The following is a 22,355-nucleotide window of genomic DNA, read 5'->3' on the forward strand; positions in this document are numbered from 1 at the left end:
ACTTAATATACTTATCTGATCAAAATCCTATATAATAAAGAGCTAATATGCTAATTAGACCAAACAGCAGAATGACTGTCCAGACGAACTTCCAGGTGAAGCTGGAGCTGCGGGGCTGCGAAGGCCCAGCCCCTTGCACAAATTTCGTGCATCGGGCCTCTAATAAGACATAAAAATCCTTTGTGATAGGAACTTCGCAGAGTTGAAATGAGGGATGAATGTTATATGGGAAAACCTCTTATAAATAATACATGCTTTACAAATGTAAAGGAATTATTATTCATTCATTCAAACATGTACTATATCTTCTTCTAAGTGCCAGGCATGTGCTTAGGATGGAGAGGAAAGGCATTGCCCTCAAGAAGCTGGGAAGCTATCACATCCTTAAACAACTACTGAACAGTGAAACCACAGCAGCAGCAGCACAAAGGTGGTGATGACCAGCCCAGCCCTGGACAAAGGTGCACAGGGGCGATGGTGAGAAGATGGCTTAGAGAGGCCTGCACAGAGGAGACCCTTGGGCTAGATCTTGGCATTTACATCACACCCAGGCAAGTATTCAGGAGAACCAAAGGTTCTCAGAGAGAGGTGTTGGGATCCTTGAGGTACCTGAGATCTTTTCAGGAGGTCTGTGAGGTTGAAACTATTTTAATAATAAAACTAAGACACATCCCAAATTAGAAATAACCCAAATTCCCTCCAAGTGGTAAACAGACAAACTGCAGTATATTCATACATTGGAGTAAGACTCAGCAATAAAAAGGAACAAATTAGTGATACACGCAATAGCACTGGATGAATCTCAAATGCATTATGTTAAAGGAAAGCCAGACTCAAAAGGCTACAGACTGTATGATTCCACTTACGTGGCATTTGGGCAAAACCAAACTATAGGGCCAGAAAATAGGTTAGAGGGTATAAGGCTAAGGGTAGGAGAACATTTTGGGGAAATGGAAATGTTCTATAACTTCATTGTGGTTACACAACCATACGTGTTTGTCAAAACTCAGAGAACTGCACACTAAAAAGGGTGGGTTTCACTTTGTATGTTATACCTCAATAAATCTTAACGCTTAAAAATAACACTGTGCTACCTGCCTGTTTCACTCTCATTTTCTCACAATTGTACCATGTTCCCCAGAAGCTGCATGACTGCGATGATGTCATCACTCTGCACTAAGGAAATGTATATTCCCTTGGGGTGTTTTTTTTTAATTTTTATTTACTTATTTTATTTTTTCCATCACCATTTATCCCACCTATGCCCTCTTCCACCTCCACCCACCTCCCTACCCCTGCAATCACCACACTGTTGTCCATGTCCATGAGTTCTCTTTTTTTCTTTTTTGCTCAATCCCTCCACCACCCACCAAAACCACCACCCCAAGCTGTCTGCCTGCTCTCTATCTCTGAGTCTCTTTATTTTGCTTGGTAGTTCAGTTTGTTCATTAAATTCCACATATGAATGAAATCATATGGTTCTTATCTTTCTCTGACTGGCTTATTTCATTTAGCATAATGTTCTCCAGGTTCATCATGCTATCTCAAAGGATAAAATTTTCCTTTTTACAGCAGAGTAGTATTCCATTGTGTAAATTTTTCTTGGTTTTAATTTCTAACACAGTTTTAGAATCACTGCCATAGATAATGGGGAGGCCCTGAAGTGTTCTAAGCAAAGAGTAACGAGACCCAGCTTTACAAAGAGTGATGCAGGGAAATTAGTTAAGAAGTTACTGCAAAGCTCTGATTCAGGCTGACCTCAGGGTGGTGTTACAAACCCCGAGCTACTTCCTCCCCACTGGGCTGTCTTTGCTGGTGTGCTAATAATGCTTTTCAGACTAAATCCTGCTAACTGGCAATATAGTTAGGAAACTAAATCTGCTATAAGAGACATCCTACAACCTTAATCAGTTTGGCTCAGTGGATAGAGCGTCGGCCTGAGGACTGAAGGGTCCCAGGTTCGATTCCGGTCAAGGGCATGTACCTTGGTTGCAGCCACATCCCCAGTGGGGACTGTGCAGGAGGCAGCTGATCGATGTTTCTCTCTCATCGATGTTTCTAACTCTCTATCCCTCTCCCTTCCTCTCTGTAAAAAATCAATAAAATATATATATAAAAAAAAAAGAGAGAGACATCCTACAATGCATTACTGATAAGTGATTTTTGGATTATTCGCTCAATTGCCAATCATTTAAAACTGAGTTTCACATATTTTAAAATTGGAAAGTCACCAGCCTAAAGAGGTATAGAAACTAATTTAGAAGTGACTCACTACCTCAAAATAAATTAGGGAAATTAGGTAATTGCTTAAAAAGCCGATATATTACTCCTCTGAAATGTGCTTTCATTTGCATCCAGAAACATTTATGACAATCCCAACTCAGCACAATTTTTCTGTACTATCAATGTGGGGTTCTGGGGGTGTTTTTCTTGAAGGAGAGAGAGGGAAGGTGTTTGTTTTTGGTCTGCACAGTTCCCTTTCCTCCTGGGAAAATTCCTTTCTGAGTCCTAACCCTGTAAATTATAAATTATCTCCGGTACAGATCTTTTTCTCTAATCTTCTCATGCCCAGACTTATTATAAATACTTTGGGATGCCACAAAGGTAGAGAAATTAACCTTAAAACCATCCATGTCTTTAAGTTTTAAATATATAGAAAATACAGGAAAGGACAGATAGTCGATAGATCAATTAATCAATCTAGGAGGAAAATGGCAGATATTAGAGGAAAGGATGATTTCCTTCCCCTAAAAGAAACAAAAACTTACAGTTTTACAAGCCACTTTAAATGGACATGAATATGTTTTAACTGCCACCACATATAGCTTCTCTAAATATTCTATGTAGCCAACCGCATTGACACCTCTTAGGGAATCCCAAATAGGAGAAATCCTGTCTGGAAAATTCAATTTGCCACCTATACATGTGAAAGGGGGTAAGGGTAACTCTAGGTTTCTGCCAAGGTAGCTGTGTATTGTTAATACAAAGAAAATTAGATCCTTACCTGAAAGTATAGTCCTTTTGATCTACCTCTGACATAAAAATCTTGGAGATTAGGTTACAGTAAGTACTACAGAAGATTCCAATTTGAAACTGAACCTATGGATTGAAAAGAGGAAAATAATTAATTTGAAATACATGCCCAGTGAAGATAAAAACACCAATCTGATCAAAGATGAAATTTCCATACACTTGTTGAAGCCAAATGGTTTCTGCAGGAAACCTGTTTTCTGTGACTCAAATCCAAAAGGGAAAATGTGGGTGGCTCTTCCTGTCTTACCACCAAGAGTCAGCCAATTGGCTGGTGAAGTTTTCACACAACGGAAGCTCAAACTCTAGCCTTCCATCTGCTCCAATACTGTCATACCTTAGCGAAATGAAAGAGGAATAAAGGCTTTCTTAAGCCTCACAATAAGTCTTTAATGGAGTACCTTGGCTTATTCTATCTGAGCAAACTGCCAAGTTCTTCAAAACTTCAAATCCAGAAGAGGTGAAAAATAATGAGAGTGAAATCACAAAATAATTCAGGGACTTGAGAACTATCTCCGACTTTGGAGCTGTGATTTATGAAAAATGACAAGTGAATCTCTCTTGGGTGCTAAGCGACAATAGCAGCGTAACTGTGGAGCAGGGGCTTCCAGCCCAGCCATCTTACCCAGGCTGCACTTCTTCCCCACCCAGAGTCACTCACGTGCCTGCCAACACATACCATATATGAACTGCTAAACACAACTCTGCCAGGCTGGGGTAAGAATTCAATAATTCAATAGGGTATTTCTGCATCTCCACCTAGAGCTAGTAAACTGGCTGGCTGATACAGACTTAACTGAAAACACACACAACAGTATGCACGCCTTCCAGGAGAAAAAGAGCACGGGTATGTGATACTAGCATGGTAAAACCATCGTGTACAGTAAGTCCTCAATTAACGTCACCGATAGGTTCTGCAGCTTTAAGTGAAATGACATATAATACGACCAATTTTGCCACAAATAAAATTTAAGTTTCTAGGCATCTCATCAACATTTTAATGAAACATTATTAGAGGACCTGCTGTACACGCATCTGCCAAAGGCTTCCTTACATTTACACCTACAATCAACAAAAAAATCTGCAAGCACAAGGCAATAAAAACTCAGATGGCTACTTCCAACAGTAATACTGGGACTCCAAGTGCCAAACTGCTCAGGGTTAGCAACTGTCCATTACCTCAAGATTCCAGGCCCAATATGAAAAGTCCTCATGTCTTAAAGGTTGTCTCAAAATGCTAAGGGTCTCATATAAAAGGACCTTTTGTGAGCCACCAGGGACTACTCAGCAAGTTCTCGCCTCGTTCCTCTGGTAGTCACGCAGGAAACTCACTGACCAGACGAAAGCAAGGGGTGCTGGCTCCCAAAATATTCATCTCCAGGGAACTGTTTTGTGTGGAGACAATGAAACCTGAAATAACGCACAACTATTTGTATGCTTAAATTTTAGAAAATATGTGGATGGAGGCACTAAGCAGATCATGAACAAATACAGATCATAAGCTTTTAGAGTTGGAAAAGACCTCAATATCCCATTTACCACAGTAAAACCCTTATTTTACAAGCAATATTAAGTCAGGATCTCCTGACTGCCAGCTTAGTGTTCTTTCTACGATGCCCTGCTCGCTAATCAATTGTGGAAACAGTATTTTGGAGCATATAAAAATAAAGTCATAACTCAGTCGCATGATAAGTCACACTTGACCATGTATTACAAAAGAAACAATTTACGTAAAAGATTACAAAATAAGAACCTTTAGAGGAAGCATGTCAAACTCGCAGGTCACAGGCCGCATAAGGCCCACAATGAATATTTTGGCAGCCCAGCCAGTATAACGGTATGCAAGAAAAGTTTTAATAAAAATTTCATAACTTAATTTTTACAATATCCTGTTATACATAATCCTATATAAATAAAAGGCTAATATGCAAATTGGCCGAACGGTGGAATGACTGGTTGCAATGATGCACACTGACCACCAGGGGGCAGACGCTCAATGCAGGGGGAGCGCCACTCAGCCAGAAGCTGGGCTCACGGATGGCGAGTGCAGCAGCAGTAGCAGGAGCCTCTCCCGCCTCGGCAGCAGCACTAAAGATGTCAAACTGCAGGCCGGGCTGAGGGACCCCTCCAAGTGCACGAATTTCATGCACTGGGCCTCTAGTTATTAATAATGAACTACAACGTTCACTAATGACTGATTGCTATAATCGTGTTGCATTCATTTCCCTTACACGCCTTACATGCAGGTGCACCATTTCTCTCCACTAATACTAGCAGCAAATATTTTAGCAGCCAACTGCCATGTCATTAGTCTTGTACTGACTTGTTTGGTGTGCACAACAGAAAATATTTTGCTTTCAGAGAACAAGAAAAATAGATTTATTTGTGTTATACTTATTAATTTATGCAGTTATTCAGTGTCTGGTAAGTTAATGTTCAAGAAAAAATATTAATTGTTATTAAAATATTCTATTATTTTATGTTTATTTCAGCCCTTTGTATTCAGCATGTCTCTAACAAAATAAACCTATGTTTCTATGAAAATTGAAGCTTTTGGTTGTTTTGGCAGCCCACATAAACTTAAACCTTGTTTATCTGGCCCATGTTAGCCTTTGAGTTTGACATGCTTGCTTTAGAGAATTCCCTGCTGGAGAAGTGGTAGGTTGCAGACTGGCTGTCTTTCTCCACACAAATATGGTCTAACTCAGGGGTGGGCAAACTTTTTGACTCGAGGGCCACAATGGGTTCTTAAACTGGACCGGAGGGCCAGAACAAAAGCATGGATGGAGTGTTTGTGTGAACTAATATAAATTCAAAGTAAAGGAGCAGAGGGGAGAGCAAGAGAACCCTCCGCTCTTTCGGCTCCGCGTGCCGGATAGAACAGTCGAACGGGCCATCCGGCCCGTGGGCCATAGTTTGCCCACGGCTGAAACTTCATGGTCAGGGAAAAGTATGTACAAATTATCTATACAAGTCATTATCTCTCTCTGTCTCTGTCTCTCTCTCTCTCTCTTTTTAAATTGATCGCTTCCAAACTACTGGAAGTGAAAAGATACAAAACAGGGTATCTTAGTTCACTTACACAGAATGTTGAATGACAAAAAGAGTAATCTTTTCTTCTCAAATTGAGATTTCAAATATTTTCTATATAAGGTATTTTCACTATACTATCATTAATTCCCTCTAATATAATATTTAACATCAAAACAGATCAAGCAGATTTATTTCCCTGCTGTAATTTTCTTTAAAACTCTGGTGTTTTTTTTAACAGTTCTAAGACAACCTAAGGTGATCTTTCATTCTGTTCATGTCCTCAAGTTCCAAATGACAATTTCTCAAATAAGCACATTTTTTGCAAAGAAACAAAACAAAAACAAAAAATACCACATGCTAATACACATAAAAAGAGAAGTCCATAAATAATTTGTATAGGATGAATATCTGCATAAATTTTTTTAAAAAATTTTTAAGCTCTGGCTGGTTTGGCTCAGTGGATAGAGCATCGCCTGCAGATTAAAGGGTCCCGGATTCGATTCTGGTCAAGGGCATATGCGCGGGTTGCAGGCTCGATCCCCACTAGGGAGCATGCAGGAGGCAACAGATCAATGATTCTCTCTCATCATTGATGCTTCTATCTCTCTTCCTCTCCCTTCCTCTCTGAAATCAATAAAAATATTTTTTTTTAAATTTTAAGCTAAAACATAAATCTCTACACAAATTCATAATTGTTCCCTGAATTATCTCCAAAGACAGTCTATATACACCTCTCCTAGTAAGGATACTTCATTGAAAATTGTGATAAAAATTAGTGCCAATTCTGCCATGAATTAGTTGTGTGATGTTAGACAAATCATTTAAGCTTTGGGTTTAACATCTTCCTAAGACATTAAGTATCACCTTTATTTCCTTCGAATTCTAAAAGTCAAATGTATCTTTAAATAATAATGCTAGTCTTTATAAACTACAGTATACCCTAGAGCTAGGGTCGGCAAACTCATTAGTCAACAGAGCCAAATATCAACAGTACAACGATTGAAATTTCTTTTGAGAGCCAAATTTTTTAAACTTAAACTTCTTCTAACGCCACTTCTTCAAAATAGACTCGCCCAGGCCATGGTATTTTGTGGAAGAGCCACACCCAAGGGGCCAAAGAGCCGCATGTGGCTCGCGAGCCACGGATTGCCGACCACTGCCCTAGAACTTACTAGGAGACGACCACCAGCTTCGCTAAATGAACATTTTAAGACACTGTATACTCTAATTTAATGAACTGTGCCTCCTTGTCTCACGTCTCAGCTTTTCCAACAAAGGTTCAGAATGTACTTTCACATATGGACGACTCTGCAGAAACCTTTTCCACTCCAAAGAGACCTCGGTTCCTCTCTCTTCCTTCCCCATTGCCTCAGTACCTCATACTCTTAAACCTGTTTGCTTTTGCCACAATATTGAAAATGAAAATAAGCAAATAAATAGGAAAAAATAAAATGAAAACCTAAGTCATTTGTTTAAAACCAGCTACTGTCCAAGTCTATATATGAAAAAAACTGTGTTTTTATCATTTAGTAATCTAGATTTTAATAGCTAAAGAATGTGTTCCACTGATGATAGCTGAAAATCTTATTTTTTTCATCTGAATCCAAGTTCCTTGTTTATTGCCAAAAAAAAAGGCAAGGAGATTACAGAATACTGTATATAACGCTACTTATTTTCTTTACATTCCAACTGATGATTCTGCCATCCCCAATGAGTTCATGAATAAAATAATCACTACAGCCCTAACCGGTTTGGCTCAGTGGATAGAGCGTTGGCCTGCGGACTGAAGTATCCCAGGTTGGATTCCGATCAAGGGCATGTACCTTGGTTGCGGGCACATACCCAGTGGGGGGTGTGCAGGAGGCAGCTGATCAATGTTTCTCTCTCATCGATGTTTCTAACTCTCTATCCCTCTCCCTTCCTCTCTGTAAAATATCAATAAAATATTTTTTTTAAATAATCACTAGGGTTCAGAATCTGTCTTTTTACTAATAGGAATCCTAAAGAATATCTGTTTTTGCCAAGTGCATTTATTCAACATATATTTATTGAATATCTACTATAGGGCAGGTACTATTTATTCTTCATGCTAAGGATACATAAACTGAGAAAAATTTGCCTTTATGGAACTAATAGCCTAGAAGAGACACCATAAGCAAACAACATAATATACAAACTATATGTTACATAATGTTAAAGGGATATGTGCTATTAAAAAGAAAAAGGCCAGAATGGCAGAATAAAGGGGTTCGGAATGAATGGAGTAACGGTGGATTGCAATCTTAAGTAGACTATGTCAGGTACGATGCACTGCAAAGGCAGCTCTGAGCAAAAGACTTGGAGGAGGTAACAAATGAGACAGATTGAAGTTTCCTAGTAATTTTGACCTTGTACTAAATATGCAAGTAACGACGGATGCCTTATCCAGAGTTGTATATGAGCAAATTTATGAACAGCCCAGTTTGGTGTACTAAGTGAAACTTACATCTTCAATTAGGCTTTCCCCACCCTGCCAAGTGTGGTTTTGAACAAAAGTCATACTTCTGTGATTCATTTTCCTTAAAACTTAAGAATAAATTTCCAAGTATTCAGTAAACACATAAAAGCACACCAATGTCATCCAACCAACATCAGCCCCCGGAGACAACCCAACTACTTAAATCAGGACTTAAATGTCAAGATGGGAACCCAAGAGGTTGTGGCTGAGGAGAAACCTCTGCTTTCCTAGAAGAGGGCTTCGTGGGAAAAGGCCTTGCCACCTGTCCAACACTGAGCAAATCACTTCACCCCCTGGGCTTAAGTTTCCCTCAGCTACAAAATCAGGGGACTGGACCACATGATGTCCAGTTCCCCCCACCCTCCACCCCTGCCCAGAGTAATTTTGAACAAATTCTTACTTCTGTGATTCATTTTCCTTAAAACTCAAGAACAAATTTCCAAGCATTCACTTGATACATAAAAGTTTTATTATTTCAAATAGGTGCTGTAATGGCCATCTGTTATTCAAGAGGCCCATAATCTTTGGCCCATTCTCCATGTAGAATTTAAAAATGAAAACAAATAAATAAATCAGGAATGGGAGTATTATGTTTCCTGTTTCCCCACCCTTTAGTACAGGGAGACTTATGAGTTATGTTCTGCCAACCAGACACACCACAGAGGACTCCTTAAGAATGGAGTTAGCTGGGGAAAGAAGCAAGGTGGCAGAGTGTGTGGCATCCATTCTGCTGACAGACAAAAGCGAAGGGATTCTGGTTCTGGCTTCTCGATTTGGAGCATCCCCACCCAGGCAGGGGCAGCAGCTCCTTGGAGAGCCAGTTCCACAGTGCAGCACAGGCCCCCACAGTGCAGCCCTGGCCCCCACAGTGCAGAACTGGCCCCACAGTGCAGAACTGGCCCCACAGGGCAGAACTGGACCCCACACGGCAGAACTGGCCCCCGCAGGGCAGCCCTGGCCCCCACAGTGCAGCCCTGGCCCCCACAGTGCAGAACTGGCCCCACAGTGCAGAACTGGCCCCCACAGGGCAGAACTGGCCCCCACAGGGCAGAACTGGCCCCGCAGGGCAGCCCTGGCCCCCACAGTGCAGAACTGGCCTCACAGTGCAGAACTGGCCCCCACAGTGCAGAACTGGCCCCCACAGTGCAGAACTGGCCCCCACAGTGCAGAACTGGCCCCACAGGGCAGAACTGGCCCCACAGTGCAGAACTGGCCCCCACAGTGCAGAACTGGCCCCCACAGTGCAGAACTGGCCCCCACAGTGCAGAACTGGCCCCCACAGTGCAGAACTGGCCCCACAGGGCAGAACTGGCAACCGTTCCCAGAAACTCAGCCTACAGTCTCTTTCTTCAGCCCTCCTGATGATTGCTAAGCTACCTATCCCCTTTAATAAGTCCTGCTGTGCTTACTCTATCTACACTAGATCTTAGTATCTGTAACTAAAAACCCTGACGGATTCACAAAGCACATATTCCTTTCCTTGTTTCACATACAAGAGCTGAGACTGAAAGAAACAAGTGACACATAGAACATTCTAGTATAAGTCAAGAGTTCTTTGTTTCAAGCCAGGGCTCAAGTCCACAATCAACACTCCCACAACCTTTCCTTATATGTAGTTTCTCATAAATTTCATCACCTCTGCCATGCACCGAGAAGAAAATGATTTTTACCTAACTAATTTTCTATCAATAAAGAGTCTGATGACAGTAACTTGGCAAGATATTTAAGAAGAGAACACAATAAACATCCCCTTTTTTACCAGCTCGAGTTTGTGGAGAATCCTGCAGTGTTAGGTAGCACAGAACCTTCCCAAACTGCAGACAAGGTAATCTAACGCTTTTGTTTGAATGCCAGAATGATCAGCGCTCTGTGCCAAGGCACAACTTGATTCACAAAGCAGCGATGAACTTTTCACTTATTTTCTCCCATCCCTCAGGGCAAGACAGTCAAGTTAAAACCACAGACACATCAGGTAACTAAAATATGACACTATTACCTAATGCCAAAAGCAGACTGGAAATGCTGAGAAGTGAGTATGCATGTTAAAGTTCTCTTCTTGGTAGAAAGACATTAAGTCCCATAAAACCAGTTGACAAGGATGAGAAAGTTGTTAGTAACACTGTTCTTTAACATGGTCACAGTTTTACAAAGCATATTTGATATCTTTGAGTAATCAAATTACTCAGTATGAAACTGCACGGAATATTTCCCAGGTAATACTCAAAGGCAACACTTTCACATAAGAGATCACTTACACACTTCTGAGTCTTTCTAATGACACTGATTCTCATTGAGAAGGCGTCTCAAGGCTCTGCCAAATAGAAGAGAGTATCCAATTCAAAGGAAAGCACCAGTACGCCTCAACGGAGATTCAAGGCAAGTCTGCTTGTTCGTGCCAACCAAGCTCTGGGTCACGGACACTCATCTCCACCTTTGTTACTGCAGTACCGCTTTCCCCCTCCTGCTGCCCCACATGGCTTTTACCAAATACTTTGTAGTGCACGTAGCTTTAACACTGGGGGTGCGGGGTGGTATACCCAAAAGTTAAAACGTAGCTATACTGTATTTGTCCCTAAGGACAAGGCAAATCAATTTGCTAAAGAAAACTGGGAGCTTGGCTACTACAACACAAAATTTTAGAAACAATAATTTCATAGAGCCCAATAGCAAAGAAGATACTAAGATGAGTATCAGCCTTACTATGATTGCACGTAGACCATATGTGCTCTTAGGAGGCATCTGGCTCTCTTTTTTTAAGAGATGAAGTATTTCTGGACTAGAAATGACACGTGGTCTACTCTGACCATGTTTTTTTATGGTTTCTCATATTTAGACTCTAACCTCAATCAATCTTACTGCAAGTTTCAGGACAGATATGATGCTCACTTATTAACAGTATCAAAATCAAAGGATCCTATCTAATAAGCAAGTAATATGCAAATTAACCATCACTCCACTACGCCCACCAGCCACGCCCATCAGCCAATCAGGAGCGAGTATGCAAATTAACCCAACCAAGATGGCTGCGGCCATGGAGAGAGCAGGAGGGAGGCTTGGGTTCCCCCAGCGATGGAGGAAGCCAAGCTTTCCGCACACTCTGGCCGGCCCAGGCCTCCACTTAAGGCTACAAAATTTCAATTATAGAAGATAAATTAATCCCAACAAAAATGGCAGCTGCCATAGAGCTGGAGAGAGCAGGAAGCTAGGGTTGCCCCCAGCAACGGAGGAAGCCAAGTTTCCGCAGCCCTGGCCTGCTTTGGCCTCCACTTAAGGCTACAAAGTTTCAATTATAGAAGATAAATAAATCCCAACAGAAATGGCTGCCGCCACGGAGTGAGCAGGAGGCTTGGCTCCGCTCCAGGCTACAAAGTTTCAATTGTAGAAGATAAATAAATCCCAGATACCAGGGCCTCCACTTGGGTCACCGGGGGGTGTGGCCAGCCTGCAAACCACCACAGGCCCCTCGTCCAGGCTGCCCCATGCCCCAAGGGAACCTCCACCCTGATCCGGGACACCCTTCAGGGCAAACCAGCTGGTCCCCACCCATGCACTAGGCCTCTATCCTATCTAATAAAAGAGTAATATGCAGATTGACCATCACTCCAACACACAAGATGGCTGCCCCATGTGGTCAAAGATCCTGCCCCCATGTAGACACAAGATGGCCACCACAAGATGGCCAGCAGGGGAGGGTAGTTGGGAGGGACCAGGCCTGCAAGGAAGGGCAGTTGTGGGCGATCAGGTCAGCAGGGGAGGGCAGTTGGGAAGGACCAGGCCTGCAAGGGAGGGCAGTTGGGGGCGATCAAGCCTGCAGGGGAGGGCAGTTAAGGGTGACCAGGCCGGCAGAAGAGGGAAGTTGGGGGCAAACAGGCTGGCAGGGGAGCAGTTAGACATCAATCAGGCTGGCAGGAAGAAGCGGTTAGGGGCAATCAGGAAGGTAGGCAGGCGAGCAGTTGGGAGCCAGCATTCCTGGATTGTGAGAGGGATGTCCGACTGCCCATTTAGGCCCGATCCCACTGGAGGGGTCCCAGATTGGAGAGGGTGCAGGCTGGGCTGAGGGACACCCCCCCGCCATGCACGAATTTCATGCACCAGGCCTCTAGTATATACGTAATGCTACAGATCAGTGATTCCCAAAGCTGGTCTGCAAAACAATATCAGCATCTGTGGGTCTTCAGAGAAATGAGAAAAAAAGCAAAAACAAAAACAAAAACACTTGTTCATGAGTATTTCAGAAAGCTAAATTTATCCAATTTTAAGGGTTGCCTTTTATTCTGAGGTTATATCCTTCCCGTTTTTTTTTTTTTCATTTATTTTATTATTTTGGTATTCAAATGGCCTTTCTTTATAAAATGCTGAAAAAAATATTTTAATTACACACATAAAATGCAAAGGTTTGGCTATAATTAACTCCGGATCTTCTTTGCCTTTCCTGTCTCCCACATCCCAACTTCCCTCCACCTAATACCATTCTTGACTCCTCTTGTTCACAGCACTTCCTGACCTTAAGCATAACCTGTCAGCCTTACTCTCAAAATGTGTCCATATTCAACCACTCTCATCATCACAGTGAAGATCTAGAACATTTCCATTACTCGAAAAGTGGAATCAAGTGGCCAGTAAATATGAGAAGGTGCTCAACTGCATTAGTCTTCAGGGAAATGCAAATTAAAGCCGCAGTGGAATATTTCTACACACCCGCCAGAACAGCTAAAGTCAAATGGCAGGCAATTCCAAGTGTTGCCAAGAATGTGGAGCTGTCATATATTGCTGATGGCTATGTAAACTGATACTACCACTTTGGAAAACTGTTTCTCGGTGTCTACTAAAGTGAATATACATATACCGCATGACCCGGCAAGTCCACTCCTAATTATAGCCCTTGTAGATGTCTTTACCAGAAAGACATACACAGGGATGTTCACGGCAGCACTAATCACCAGCCAAAGACAAGGAAACAACTGTGGTATCATCATACCATAGAAAGCTCTATAGCAACAAAAATAAATCAACTGCAAATACGTGCAAGAACATGAATGAACCTCACAAACGCACCGTTGAGGGAAAGAAGCCAGAAACAAACGAATATATTATGCATGATCACGTTAATATAAAGTTCACAAACTGACCAAAAAAACTAAGCTATAGTGTTAGGAGTTGAGGGATAATGCTTTGACTGGGAGGAGGGAACCAGGCCTTCTGACAGGCTGCAGTATCTATTTCTTAATCTGAATCTGATTATGCAATGCAGTCACTTTGTAAAAATTTATCCCACTGTATCTGTGCTTTCTGCACTTTTCTATATGTTTGCAAAAACTAATGCCGTGGTCAGCAAACTGCGGCTCGTGAGCCATATGTGGCTCTTTGGCCCCTTGAGTGTGGCTCTTCCACAAAATACCACGGCCTGGGCGAGTCTATTTTGAAGAAGTGGCGTTAGAAGAAGTTTAAGTTTAAAAAATTTGGCTCTCAAAAGAAATTTCAATCGTTGTACTGCTGATATTTGGCTCCGTTGACTAATGAGTTTGCCGACCACTGAACTAATGCATAATGTTAGAAGTCAGAGAGTGGTTACTTCTGAGGAAAAAGAAGGGCTAGTGATCACAAAGAGACACTGAGAGCTTCTGAGGGGCTGGGAATGTTCTGTTTCTTGATCCTGCACGGTGATGACATGTGTATTCATTTTCTGATCACTTATTAAGCTGTATATTTACGATTTGTGCATTTGATGTGTATTATAATTTTAAAGTTTTTTAAAATAACTGTGGTAATTTCACAGTTTTTCCTACAAGCTATAGATCATCCTAGGAATAACCTCAATATACATTTGTAGCCATAGCCTACTCTTTGGTTCCCATGCTTATTACATGCCCTTTTCTCTTTTGTGCATCTCTTAAAATCGGGTTTCCTTAAAAAAGTAAAAAAGATGCCCTGGCCTGGTGACTCAGTTTGATGAAGCCTCCCATACACCAAACGGTGGCGGGTTCAATCCCCCATCAGGGAGCATACAGGAAGCAATCGATCAATGTTTCTCTCTTGCTCTCTCTCTCCTTCTTTCTCTCTCTCAAAATCAATGAAAACATTCTAGGGAGAAGATTAAAAAAAAAAAAAAAAAGTAAAAGACAACACACAGAATAGGAGCAAATGTTTGCAAATCACTTATCTGATAAAAGATTTGTGTCTAGGGTATATAAACAACTCTTACACTCAATAATAAAAAGACGATGTTTTAATAAAAAGAGGCTCTGAATAGACATTTCCCCAAAGAAGACATATAAATAACCGATAATCAGGGAAAAGAGGCTCAACATCATCAGTCATTAAGGAAATGCAAATCAGCCAGATGAGAGGGAAGTTGCTGGGAATGGATAAAAAGGGGAAGAGATTAAGATGTGCAAATTGCCAGTTATAAAATCAGTCAAGGGGAAGTAAAGTACCGCATAGGGAATATAGTCAATATCGTAAGAACCATCTATGGTGTCAGATGGGAAGTAGATCGCTTCATAAGTTATATAAATGTCTAATCACTATATTGTACACCTGAACTAATATAATGTCAACTGTAACTTAAAGAATAAATAATTTATTTTAAAATTTATTTTTTTAAAAAGGAAATGCAAATCAAATGAAACATCACAATGAGAAACCGCTTCACACCCATTAGGATAGCTAAAAGAAAAGGCCAGCTCAGCAACAAGTGTTGGGAAGGATGTGGACAAACGGAAAGCTTCATTCACCGCCAGCGGGGATGTGAAAGGGGACTGCTACTTTGGAAAACAGTCTGGCATTTTATCAAAAGGTTAAACACAGAGTTACTACGTAAGCCAGCAATTCCATTCATAGATATGTACCCAAGAGAGATGAAACAGTGCACACAAAGACCTACACATGAATAGAAGCGTTATTCTTAATACCCAAAAAGTGAAAACAATCCAAATGTCCATCCAAATGTCATAAATGAATTACCAAAATGTTATATATCCATACGATGGAATATTACTCAGCAATAAGAATTAAGAACTGATACGTGCTCACAAAAGACCACATATTATATGATTCCATTTACATGAAACACCCAAAATAGGCAAATCTATAGAGACAGAAAGTACATTAGTGGTTGCTTAAGTCTGAGGGGAGGGGAAGGGGAAGTGAGAGCTAAAAGACATGGGTTTCTTTCCGAGGTGATCAGGATGTTCTAAAATTGACTGTGGTGATAGTTGTACATAGCTGTGAATGCACTAAACACCATGGAACTCCGTACATTTTAAATGGGCTAATTCTATGGCATGTGAATTATATATCAATAAAGCTACTTTTTTAAAATCTGGCTTCTTCTGCAATGGCCCTAAACAGCAGTGCTGCCTTCTTCAGAAGCGGGCCCCATTTTTGCTCATTAGTGTGATTTACAATCCTACAGTCACAACTTTTGTTTCTTGAAGTTTTCCATCCATCTAGATGAAATCATATTCCTTTTCACAGTTCTGCTGGCCTTGGAGGTACACTACATTTTCTCTAAACTTTGTGAAATCTCTTTCTAAAATTCTAGGCCCTAAGACTCTCTTCCATCATGAAGAAACTCCAAGATGAAACAGCCACTTTCACCCAAATTCTCAACATGAATCAGTCACATTTCCCACTTTCTACCTTCTAAAACTGGAATTACAAATAAGCCAGATGTCTCCACTTACAGGGCTGTGACTTCCACAAATACATAGGGAGCTGAAAGGCACCACTGACAAACTTATTCCTGCACCAGCTTTGAACTTACACACATTTATTCAGGGATGCATTCAAGATTAGGCTGTGGGAATACGAAGTTGCAAAAGACACAGCCCTGGCCTTCAAGGTCTAATGGAAGAAGCAAATACAGAAAAATAATTTTAATATAATTTGGCAAAGCTCCCCCAGCTTCCCAATACCCTGGTACTTAAAAGTAAACTGTAATTTTCTGTTACTCATCTGTCAACTTGGTTGCTCTCATGAGGACGGATGGTCCCTTTGGGTCTCAAGACTAACAGTGCCCTGAACATCGGAGAGCTTCCAACAAGCTGTGGCTTAAACTATATGTGAATGAAAAAGCACGAGTATGCCAAGGAGAACCAAGTATCTCCCTCAGAAGTACCCATCCTGCCCCCTTAATCTCTGCTCACTGTTACAAACCCCAGCCATACGGGTCATAGGACAGTCCTTGCTGAGGCTGGCAGGTAGCAAATTAAAACAGGAAAATACCCAAATTGCTTCTTCCCTCTGCTCCCTTCCCTCTTCCCCATTTCAGCTCTTGGCTTTCCTAGCCCTAGCCTTCCCCCATCTCACACCCAGGGAAAACGTTCAGGATGACCTCACAAAGAGGGCTACCCCTGAGATGGGATTTTCCTATATATGCAGATGAACCTTATTTTATAAATCCAAGAACCCACCATTATAACCCAAATGAAGTTTATCTCTCAGTCAGGGTCTGTAAAAATCCAAGGGGAAGAGACTAGGAAACCTGAGGAGCTGGGGGCTTGTAAGAAGGAAGGATGGGTAGTTGACACCTACTGTGTGTGTGCTGCCATACAACTAACATCCTAACAGCTCCCATCTACTGGCACTGAGTCCAAACTGTGAGAAGGGCGTTATGTATACATTGCCTCATTTCATGGTGACAATAACCTGTGAGTTAAGCATCATCACTGTCCCTGTCTTAAAAACTAAGACAGCCCTAGCCGCTTTAGCTCAGTGGATAGAGCATCAGACTGCGGACCAAAGGGTCCCGGGTTCGATTCCTGTTGAGGGCATGTACCTGGGTTGGGTTGCAGCTCCTCCCAGGCCCATACCCTAGTCAGGGCCTGTGCAGGAGGCAAATCAATCAATGCGTTTCTCTCACACTGATATTTCTCTCTGTCTTTTCCTCTCTTCCACTCGTTCTAAAAATCAATGGAAAAATATCCTCAGGTAAGAATTAAAAAAACAAAAAAATTAAGACAGAAATTAAGGAATTACCCGAGATCACACTGGTAGGATGGAACCCAGGTCTCTGGTCCCAAAGCCTGCCAATTACTGTGTAACCCAGATAAGCAACTTGGCCTCTGAATCCATTTTCTAACTCTAAACTAGAAAAATGAGGAAAATCGCCTTGGCCAGGGTAGCTCAGTTGGTTAGAGTGTCATCCCAATATGCTAAGGTTGTGGATTTGATCCCTGGTCAGGGCACATACAAGAATCAGCCAATGAATGCATAAATATGTGGAACAACTAATCAATGTTTCTTTCTCTCTCTCCCTCTCTCTAAAAATCAAAAAAAATACATAAAAATGAAAAATGAGGAAAAGCCCTTTCTCAAATGCTATGAAAATGAAATGAGACAATATGTCAAAATAAACAGTGCTAGTACCGAACAGACCCTCAAAAATAAAATTGTTTCTTTTCTTGCTTCTCCTGCTATGAACTCTCTTATCTCTTAGCCTTAACCCATGGCCATGCAGTGGACACACTGTAATTTGGAAATCATCTCTCACATCCTGTCCTAAAGGGCAGGCTCTGTCTTACACATCTAGAATAGATTAAAACAAAATTAATGTTTGAGGAAAGCATTTGGAATGCCAACTACCATTTTACAAAGTTTTAGGACACAACACACTTGTAACTCGGGAAGTATGCACAGAGAAATCTAAGGTCAACACTGCTGCTGTGTTTTTTCCCCAAAATTTTCTTTCTGAGAAATCCCAGAAACCTTCCCTCAGGCTGCTGTGTTTGATGTCATAGTCCCCCCACAGAGCAAACACTGCTGTTTTCCGGGGGCCTCATGCCTTCTCCCCAACAAATTCCACCTTAAAGCCCTTTTTCTACTGGACAGAACTCTATGATTTGCTTATTTTTAGAAGCCATTTTTAAAAGATAGGAAACATGTAAAAACAATGGTGATGGTACTACTTGGGTGGTAGAAGGATGGATGACTTTTTTCTTCTTCAAACTTTCTTATATCTTCCAAACTTTCCACAAAGCCTTATGCAATGTGTTCATAATAATAATAAAAAAAAAGTAGCCCTAACTGGTTTGGTTCAGTGGATAGAGCATCGGCCTGCAGACTGAAGGGTCCCAGGTTCAATTCCAGTCAAGGGCATGTACCTTGGTTGCGGGCACATCCCCAATAGGGGCTGTGTAGGAGGCAGCTGATCCATGTTTCTCTCTCTTCCGATGTTTCTAACTCTCTATCCCTCTCCCTTCCTCTCTGTAAAAAATCAATAAAATATATTTTAAAAAATAAATAAATAATTTTAAAAAGTAGACAATACATTTGAATTTCATTCATCTCCTGCTGGACATGTTTTCCTCAATTCTTCCCAAGTTCCCTGGAGAGCTGGAAGCATCCTGAGAAAAGAACTGCTATACTTTCAGCACAGTCCCTCATCCACACCAGGTACCTGCCTGGCACAAAACAGCTCAGTAAGTCTTTGCTGGTGAATGATGAATATTCAGCTAATACTTAGACTGCCGACGGATGGTGGGTGGACCAAGGTGAAAATGTGACATGCCCTTAATGGACTTAGATTATTGCAATTACATATCATTATTAAAAAGGGAGCTTTCAAACAATCAAAGCAGTTAAACATGAAAGACTGCAACCTGAAGACAAGGTGAACCGCTCAAGGTGAGTTGTTGCTGCAGTGGTCAGCCAAGGACAGGCCAGTGAACAGGCCTAAGGTCCTTGCGCATCTTGCTATAATCAGGGCACCCAGAACTGAATTCCTTAAATAGCCTCTGAGCTCTCTGCCCCATTTAGAAGGCACATCGTGGCCCTGGTCAGCCACCAAAACTTAACAATACTTCTAAAGATTAATCTTTGTTCTTAAGGTTAAATAATAAGCCTAAATCCTACAGCAAATGGGGGATTAAGATAAAACCACCCCAGCCATGTTATTACACCACCAACAGTCTTTATCTAATAAACCAAAGCAGAAAATCTTGAGGATTTATTTAACAGGAAAGAGAAATCTCAAATATTTGGTTTGCAAAAATGACCTACACATAAAGCTTAAAGAAGGATTCAATAAATTCAATAAACCTATAAAGCCCACAATTCAATAGAAAAGTTAAGGTAGTAAAAAATGTTCTCCTTTTTCACCATGATCTAAGTTAACAAGGTTAACTTTTTACTAGTAACTTTGATACTGTTGTAATTAGCTAGTTATTAATAACTAGAGGCCTGGTGCACGAAATTTGTGCAGTGGAGGTGGGAGAGGGCCCCTCAGCCCAGCCTGTGCCTTCTCGCAGTCCGGGACCCCTCGCTCCTTACCAACCACCTGCTCACTGCTCCTTACAGCTTGGCTCACTGCTCCTTAGCACTGCCACAGAGGCAGGAGAGGCTCCCGCCATTTCTGCTGTGCTCGCCCGGCTTCTGCCTGAGGGGCACTCTGCCTGTGGGAGCACACTGACCACCAGGGGGCAGCTCCTGTGTTGAGCGTCTGCCCCCTGGTGATCAGTGCACATCATAGCGACCAGTCGTTCCTCCAGGCATTTCGTCTTTTGGTCGATTTGCATATTAGGCTTTTATTATATAGGATAGGAAAGGAGCAAAGAGGGAAGCCAGACATTATAGGCATGTCATTTGGGCAACTTCACCAGGAAGCTGCAATTTCATACTCCCCAGGGAACCACCAGCCCATTTCCCACAGATCACTGGGGTGAGGAGTCCAACAAAGGAGAGAGAGACACATGCACAGTGAAGTTGGGGTGGCTATGGGAGGTGTGTCTGTCAGTGAAGTTGGGGTGGCTATGGGAGGTGTGTCTGTCAGTGAAGTTGGGGTGGCTATGGGAGGTGTGTCTGTCAGTGAAGTTGGGGTGGCTATGGGAGATGTCTCTGTCAGTGAAGTTGGGGTGGCTATGGGAGGTGTGTCTGTCAGTGAAGTTGGGGTGGCTATGGGAGGTGTGTCTGTCAGTGAAGTTGGGGTGGCTATGGGAGGTGTGTCTGTCAGTGAAGTTGGGGTGGCTATGGGAGGTGTGTCTGTCAGTGAAGTTGGGGTGGCTATGGGAGGTGTCTCTGTCAGTGTAGTTCTACTCATTCTGGTCAGTGATCTCTGGGCCAAAATGAGTAGAACCAATGCAAGCCCATGAAAATTTGGGGATACATAATCCCCCAAAGGAGTTCACTCCCTTGGCTCGGGGGGCTGTCTTGTTACTGTTTCTTTGCTCTTCCCCATGTTCCCTCCAAACCTTGTGGCCATGTGGATCCCTCATGCAATGGACTGATGGACTACAAATGGGAACACAAACTAAACTAGCCTGATGCTGGACTGGACCTGGCTCCAGCATGGAGTGACAACTCCGGATGCTGGCTCTGATTCTAACTCTGCTAAAGCCATGGCTACACTTCCTCTTTGGGGGGACAAAGGCAAATGGGACTTCGGAAACACGAGGGGGTGGGGTTGATTTCAATGGAATAAAGCTTTCTACAATATCGAATACTCCCATGTGAGACTCAGAAAATTCTTTTTCTGGGGATATCACAAGAAGCCCACAGCGGGAATAAGGATCTCTCCACACCTATATCAACTTTAATTCTATTTGATGAATTCAATGCTTCCTAGAAACACAATTGATTGCCAAGATTGATCTTACACCTGTATTTTTATATTTAATTAACTTCAGTTCATTAACTTCTCTTTTAAAACCTCTATATTTCTAATATGCTGCCAGACTTATTTCAAAATAGAGCAGATGCTGACTTCATGACAGCATGATCATTTTAGGCCATAGCCAGAAGTCAATGACAAGATGACTGCACCGCAGAACCCATGCTACAAGATATGAGAAAAAAATTCTATCCAGAATATAAATTTCTCACGAATCCTGTGTTGTTATCAATTGGGAAGTAAAGTTAAGGTGTTCTTAATAGGAAAAAAATTCTGTGGTTATTACAAACTCTGTGAAGATTTATTTCATCACAACTATAAGTATTTACATTTTATCTAGCAATTTGTACTAGAAACATCTGCAACTCCAGGCCTTGAACTTCTCTAGCACGTGTGAGCCCAAGATGAGGTTTGTTTCCCAGATCTCAGCTAAATTCAGCTGGTCAGAGAGAACATTTAATGATAACCATCAACTAGACTCCACTGGAAGGGAGAAAATTAAACATATTACCCAAGAATTTTCCCTAGGAGTCTGAGATACTTGCTCTTCTTCACCTCCTAAAAGTTTACTCATCTACCACTTAATGTTTCTCAGTAAAGCCAGCAACAGAAGGTGAGAGAAATTAAAGAAATGGTATACTCCTGTGAGGGCCTCTGGAGAAATGCAAACAGATAGGAGTCTGAAAGCTAGGCAAGTTACTAACCTTTCTAAGCTCCAGTTTCACTGTCCTTTAAATGCTGGTGGTACCTAATTAACAGGAATTTCACAAGGATAAAATGAAATGGTATAAATAAAGAACCTAACATAGAACTAACTATTGGTAAAGTTCAGCAATAATGATTTATGATCATTATTAACTGAAAACTCTGGAGGTCACCTTGATATGCCAAAGTCCTACAACAGATACACAGAGGAGGAACACACCAAATGGGTCACATGCCAGTTTTGGGAAATCCTGTTCATCACTGAAAATATAATAAACAGCCCTTGACTCTCCACTGTGTCTCAACACGGATGAAAGATAAAGTGCATACCAGGCTTAAAAATCTACCAGTAAGTCCTGGCCAGGTAGCTCAGTTAGTTAAAGCATCGTCCCAATAGCCAAGGCTGCAGGTTAGATCCCTGGTCACAGCACATATAAGAATCAAACCAATGAATGCATAAATAGAACAAGAATCTATGTTTCT

At 41.7% G+C, this 22,355-nt stretch overlaps 1 protein-coding gene across 13 annotated transcripts in view; it reads right to left on the minus strand.

The window, feature by feature from the left end:
- The window catches only part of SIPA1L1 (signal induced proliferation associated 1 like 1), a 438,278-nt gene that overhangs the window by 307,082 nt on the left and 108,841 nt on the right, over positions 1 to 22,355 (minus strand). For all 13 annotated transcript variants that reach the window (XM_080665396.1, XM_080665401.1, XM_080665402.1 and 10 more), the window contains one exon: positions 3,005 to 3,099. The gene's annotated coding sequence lies outside the window, so the exon portion shown is untranslated. The remainder of the gene's footprint in view (positions 1 to 3,004; positions 3,100 to 22,355) is intronic.

This window comes from Plecotus auritus (genome assembly GCF_963455305.1).
Source record: "Plecotus auritus genome assembly, chromosome: 1".
In the NCBI taxonomy this organism is placed as follows: domain Eukaryota; kingdom Metazoa; phylum Chordata; class Mammalia; order Chiroptera; family Vespertilionidae; genus Plecotus; species Plecotus auritus.